Raw genomic sequence first — 6,903 nt, 5'->3', positions numbered from 1 at the left:
GTATGGTTTGGTTAAGGGTTAGGGTTAGGGTCAGGGTTAGGGTTAGTATGGTTTGGTTAAGGGTTAGGGTTAGGGTTAGGGTTAGGGTCAGGGTTAGGGTTAGGGTCAGGGTTAGGATTAGGGTTAGGGTTAGTAAAGTCATGGTTTGGGTTAGTGTGAGGGGCCACCTAATGTTGGAAAAAAACGCAAACGCGGTAAAAACGCACTAAAAACGCATACAAACGCATAAAAACGCTGCGTTTTTTTCATGCATGCTCATAAAAATGCTTGAAAAAAACGCAGCATCTGTATGCGTTTGTATGCGTTTTTTCAATGCGTTTTTTTTGCGGGAAAAACGCGCTGCAAAAAAAAGCAAGTGTGAAACTAGCCTTAATGTTTTGTGATTTTTCGAAAGCAAATATGAGTATAGGATAGTAAATATTAATGGCTTTACCATCAGTTCTCAGGGTCTTGGGAGACCACATCTTTGCCTTATTTGTAACAGCTGTTTCTTCTTACATGTGGTCTTGGAGTGCGCACAAAGCCAGTCTGAGGGGGGTACAATGGATTATTTCGGGGAAAGTGTCAGTATTCTTTCTCTGAGCCACGCTCGGTTGCTGCACATTATTCCTGCAGTAGAAGACACTCTGTGCTTGCTGGAAGCCATTGCAGAGGTAAGTGTTCCCTTCTTTACTCTCAGCGAACTAATCACAGCAAAAAGAAAAAAAATGATAAATGTATTTGTATTACGAAGGTTTCTAACTTAAAATGTAGCACTCAGACATGTCTGCCAAGTTTATAGTTTAACTTCAGACCCGTGTACAATGTGGAAACCACAGAGGCAGCTTTATTATTGACATCATTGTTACCCGGTTAACTCTACGTAAAATTAATGTTAACACCATTTTATTTACACTACGCCGCTAGAGCAGGTGAAGGCTTGGATTTGACATACATTTACTTAACTTTTGAGGTATGATTACATATAATCAGATTGTATGGAATGGCTTTCTGCGAAAATTCTGACACATATAAATTTATCTTTATAGGACAATTATAAGGGGTCCATGGGATGCCCTCGCTGGTAACACGGTGGCACTGATTCTTGATAACCTTACAGTTTACCACCAAGAGTCAGTGCCACCTTGTTAAGAAAAAAAATCAGTGTGGTTTGTCAGATCTCATACATTCACTTTGCTGCTACTAATCTTCGTTGTTAATTTTTCACCACCAAAATCCAGATGCAAAATTCACAGCAAATCCACAGCATGTGAACAAGCCCCTTGTGGTTCACAGGCGCACTGGTTACAGTCTTCAGAAGTCACTGTCATACTTGTAAAACAGCAGAAGAACAATGGCAGACATATGATCACTGTCTCTTGCCGAGTACTAATGAACTGGTGCCCAAGATGGATGCCGGTATTGGCCCGTCCGTCAGTGGGTGCCAGGGAGACTGCTCTGTACGTTCTTGCTCCACTTAAAGGCAACCTGTCATGTCCAATAACGCTATTAACCTGCAAATATACAGTTAATCTGCAGGCTAAAAGCGTTATGAGGCTGCCTGGCCACAGTAAGGAAAGTGCGGAAACCAGGAGGAAATAAACTTACATTCTCCCAGGACCTGCTAGCTTTCAGTTATGCAGGAGCCATTACAGACACCCCTTACAGCACTGAGAGCAGCGTATCTGAGCACATCCCCACACTGACTGACAGCCGGCTGCACAGTGCATCAGTACAGAGCAGGCTGTCAGTCAGTGTTAGGCCGGGGTCAAACTAGCGTATGGCGTCTGATGCGATGTGCTAATTACCCTCGGCTCCTGTTCTGCTGCGAGTGTGAGCCGAGTGTCAGTGATCTGTGCTCCGATCCTCTCATGAGAGAATAGCAGCACAGGTGTGGAGGAGACAGAGAAAGTAATTCCTCCATATCCTCTGCTGCCGGTGATCACAAGAATCGCACTGCACTCGGGTGATATCAGAGTGCAGTGCTATGGTTCACAATCACCCATAGACTTATATGGGTGCATGCAATCCGAATCTTGCATGCAATAGCAGCATGCTGCTTTTTTTTTCTGTGATCCGATCGAAGCAGGGAAAAAAATGCCACTGAGAACAAGTGGGAGTGAGCCCTTAGGCTATGTGCACACGTTGCGGATTCTGCTGTGGATCTGCAGCGGTTCTAGCCCTGCGGGCCCGCAGCAGTTTCTGCTGCATTGTACAGTACCATTGTTTGCAATGATAAAACCAAAAAAACTGTGCACATGCTGCGGATTTCTCCGCGGGTTACAATCAGCAGCATGTCAATTCTTTGTGTGGATTCCGCTGCGGTTTCACACCTTCACCATTGTGAAGTGTGAAACCGCAAGGGGTAAAACGCAGGTATTTTGACCTGCGGATTTTTCAGAATCAGAGCGGAAAAATACGCAGCACTTCCAACTACGTGTGCACATAGCCTTAGTGTTACCTTACAGTGCTGTGACTGTAATGGCTCCAGGTACGCCTGTATGACTGAAAGTCAGTAGTTCCTGGGAGAAATGAAGTTCATTTTCTCCTGGGTGCCGCACTTTCAGTACTGCGGCCAGGCACCTTCATAATGCTAATAACCTGCAGATGCATCAGTGACGCATTTATCTGATCTATAGCTAATAGTGGATATTATAACGTTATAGTAAGCTATTCCAGGCAATCTCTTTATAGCAGTGGGACCGAATTCAGTCCTCCTAATTACCTCTGTAGTCCTTCTATGGGGGATTGGAGCCAGTAGTTACCTAACTAGATAGCACAATTTATACGATTTGAGCCTGGGAGCCACTTTCACTGTTCTGAAGGCCAAATGTATGCATTTCATGCTTCATGTACATACTGCGATTTCCAGATGATGCCTCATAGGCACATGGAACATGGACTGTGAATGTGTGAAGCTTGCCTTACTTGGAGGAGGGGGTAACTACAGATGCTGAATCAATATCAATAATTCTCCGATGCAGCCACCAGAAGACACAATTCTTTCTACATTGCAGCACACTCTCTCACAATCCGAGTCTTTATTGGCATTGACCATGCCATCGTGGGATCAGTCCTAATATGATGCCGAACTTAATGCTTGTGGCAATACTAAGTACATGGCTTCTTGCTCTCAGACACACCAATCTGTGAAGCTCTCTATCAATCTCAAAGTGGCCACTCTCAGGGCTTCTAGTTTCAATATCCATCTCTCACACCATTCAAAATATAATAGCTAGATGACATTCACTCCTCCACAGGCTTTACTCTACTCACTCCCTAGCCTCTCTCCTGGAGTCCATGCCATGCTCCATAACGGATGACTAGGAACAGGGCCTACACTAGGAGCAGGCAGACCAGGCAGCTGCCTAGGACCCCTGCTCCTCCAGGGGTCCCCAGCCAGTGGCGTGCTGCTGGTTCCAGCACACCATGCGGCTGCTATAGGGCCCCTGAGTAAGAGGGGCCTAGTGACGCATTCCCCACCCCCCCGCATTCAACTTATCGACACCTTTGATGCTCCCTATCCCATCACTCCCTCTCTGCCTCTGATTCAGCGTGTGCCAGCAGTGCAGTTGATGAGACACTGAGACGCTCTGCAGAAGCCAGAGCAGCGGTGGAAAGAGAAGAGGTAAGTGTTGTGTGTTGGTGGTCCCAAACTTCTTATGGAGACCACTGTATACTTAGGAACCTTGAGTACTTCAGAAATTCTTTTGTATCCTTGGCCAGATCTGTGCCTTGCCATAATTCTGTCTCTGAGCTACTTGGCCAGTTCCTTTGACCTCATGATTCTCATTTGGTCTGACATGCACTGTGAGCTGTGATAAGTCTCCAAAAATAATGGAAGCAATGGAGAATGTCCTCGTAAAGCAAATATATGAAGCAGTGAGTCAAGGAGAAGTCATTATTATGGGGGACTTCAACTACCTTGAAATACATTGGGGAACAGAAACCTGCAGTTCCAGCAAAGGTAATAGGTTTTTGACAACTATGAGAGACAATTACCTTTCACAACTGGTTCAGGACCAAACAATAGGTGGGCACTGCTAGACCCAATATTAACCAACATGCCAGACCGCATATCAAATGTAAGGGTTGGGGGTCACTTGGGTAATAGTGATCACAAAATAATAAGCTTTCATGTATCCTTTAATAAGATGTGTTGTAGAGGGGCTACAAGGACACTAAACTTCAGGAAGGTAAATTTCCAACGGATGAGAGATCTTGGTGCAATTAACTGGGACGATATCCTGAGACATAAAAATACACCAAGAAAATGGGAGACGTTTATTAGCATCCTGAATAGGACCTGTGCACAATATATACCATATGGGAATAAACATGGTAGAAATAGGAGGAAACCACTATGGCTAAATAGAGCTGTAAGAGGCGCAATAAGTGACAAAAAGAAAGCATTTAGAGAATTAAAGCTTGTAGGTAGTGATGAGGCATTAACTAAATACAGAAGATTAAATAAATTCTGTAAAAAGCAAATCAAGACAGCAAAGATTGAGACAGAGAGACTCATTGCCAGAGAAAGTAAAAATAATCCCAAAATATTCTTTAACTACATAAATAGTAAGAAACTAAAAAATGATAGTGTTGGCCCCCTTAAAAATAGTCTGGGTCAGTACAGAGGTCAGTATTGGGCCCACTTCTTTTTAATATGCTTATTAATGACCTTGTAGGGGGCATAGAGAGTAGAATTTCAATATTTGCAGATGACACTAAACTCTGCAGGGTAATCAATACAGAGGAGGACAATTTTATATTACAGGAGGATTTATGTATATTAGAAGCTTGGGCTGATAAATGGCAAATGAGCTTTAATGGGGATAAATGTAAGGTCATGCACTTGGGTAGAACAAACAAGATGTATAATTATGTGCTTAATTGTAAAACACTGGGCAAAACTGTCACTGAAAAAGACCTGGGTGTATGGGTGGACGACAAACTCACATTTAGTGGCCAGTGTCAGGCAGCTGCTGCAAAGGCAAATAAAATAATGGGATGCATTAAAAGAGGCCTAGATGCTCATGAGGAGAACATAATTTTACCTCTATACAAGTCACTAGTGCGACCACACTTAGAATACTGCGCAAAGTTCTGGTCTCCGGTGTAAAAGAAAGACATAGCTGAACTGGAGAGGGTGCAGAGAAGAGCGACCAAGGTTATTAGGGAACTAGGGGGTCTGCAATACCAGGTTATTACACTTGGGGTTATTTAGTTTGGAAAAATAAAGGCTTAGGGGTGATCTTATTACAATGTATAAATATATGCGGGGACAATACAAAGACCTTTCTAATGATCTTTGTACTCTTAGACCTGTGACGGGGACAAGGGGGCATCCTCTACGTCTGGAGGAAAGAAGGTTTAAGCATACTCACAGGCGCAGGTTCTTTACTGTAAGAGCAGTGAGACTATGGAACTCTCTGCCATATGATGCTGTAATGAGTGATTCAGTGCTAAAATTTAAGAAGGACCTGATGCCTTTCTTGAAAAGTATAATATTACAGGGTATATACACTAGTTTCTTTAATAGGGCATTGATCCAGGGAACTAGTCTGATTGCCGTATGTGGAGTAGGGAAGGAATTTTTTTCCTCAATGTGGAGCTTAGTGTTAGCCTCATATTTTTTTTTGCCTTCCTCTGGATCAACATGTTAGGCTATGGGTTGAACTAGATGGACTTAAAGTCTCCCTTCAACCTTAAATACTATGTTACTATGTCATATAGACAGGTATGTGCCTTTACAAATCAAATCCTATCAGTTTAATTAAAAACAGCTGGACTCCAATGAAGGAGTAGAACCATCTCAAGGAGGATCACAAGGAAATGGACAGCATGTGACTTAAATATGAGTGTCTGAGCAAAGGGTCTGAATACTTATGACCATGTGATATTTCAGTTTTTCTTTCTTCAACACATTTGCAAAAATTTCTACATGTCTGTTTTTTTTCAGTCAAGATGGGATGCAGAGTGTACATTAATGAGATAAAAAATGAACTTTTTTGAATTTACCAAATGGCTGCAATGAAACAAAGAGTGAAAAAATTAAAGGGGTCTGAATACTTTCCGCACCCACTGTACACAGTATGTGTTTAATACTGGATGTGTGAATGAGGCCATAGTGTCACATATCCAATAATATCAACGCCCTAGTGTAAAAGCAATGCTTTTGTAGGTCAACAGCAATATAATAAATCATAAAATGGAGAATGACATATTTTTTCTATCAGGTTTGTCAGGGGCAAATGGAGGTACAGATGGGTCACACAGAAGGCTATTGGTTGCTGTATTAAAAGAGATGTTCACTAAATTTTATAACTTTAAAGTGGGACCAATGATGCTCTTAAATGGAACCTATCAGGTCCCCTGATGCTTTTAAATTTCCCCCATGACCTTGTAGACGTTTATATCAGTTATTCCAGTATGCTAATGAACGGGGACTCGTCCGGTGAGTTTAACAGAGACTCCATGGATTATAATAATCACAAATTCTATTCATGGAGAGAAAGAAACCACAGGACTTTCAATGCTAGATCTATTCTTAAGCATCGTATCCACAATAACTCACGTAAATATTCTGATGGCTCCAATAACAAACGGGTTTCTTTTTCTTCTTCGGATTATATGATTCCACAGACTGTGGCTCTGATACATCCTACTAAAGCACTGGTTGAGAGAGATATAGAAAACAAACGGTACCAAAAAATGCCAAAGGAGGAGGTGTGGTAGAAGAGAGAGAAATAATAATAATAATAATAATAAATTTTATTTTTATAGCGCCGACATATTCCGCAGCACTTTACATTTCAGAGGGGATTTGTACAGACAATAGACATTACAGCATAACAATAATCACATATAGTAGATTATAACAAATACCAAGAGGAAAGAGGGCCCTGCTCGCAAGCTTACAGTCTA

General features: G+C 42.1%; 1 protein-coding gene across 1 annotated transcript in view; it reads left to right on the top strand.

Moving 5' to 3' along the window:
• Positions 1-588: 588 nt before the first annotated feature.
• LOC141084169 (cell surface hyaluronidase CEMIP2-like) overlaps positions 589-6,903 on the top strand; it is a 158,746-nt gene continuing 152,431 nt past the window's right edge. Inside the window, exon 1 of the mRNA XM_073568665.1 lies at positions 589-653. The gene's annotated coding sequence lies outside the window, so the exon portion shown is untranslated. The remainder of the gene's footprint in view (positions 654-6,903) is intronic.

This window comes from Dendrobates tinctorius, unplaced genomic scaffold (genome assembly GCF_039654945.1).
Source record: "Dendrobates tinctorius isolate UK_male_01 unplaced genomic scaffold, ASM3965494v1 ptg000022l, whole genome shotgun sequence".
Lineage (NCBI taxonomy): Eukaryota > Metazoa > Chordata > Amphibia > Anura > Dendrobatidae > Dendrobates > Dendrobates tinctorius.
This window is presented reverse-complemented; position numbering and strand designations above follow the sequence as displayed.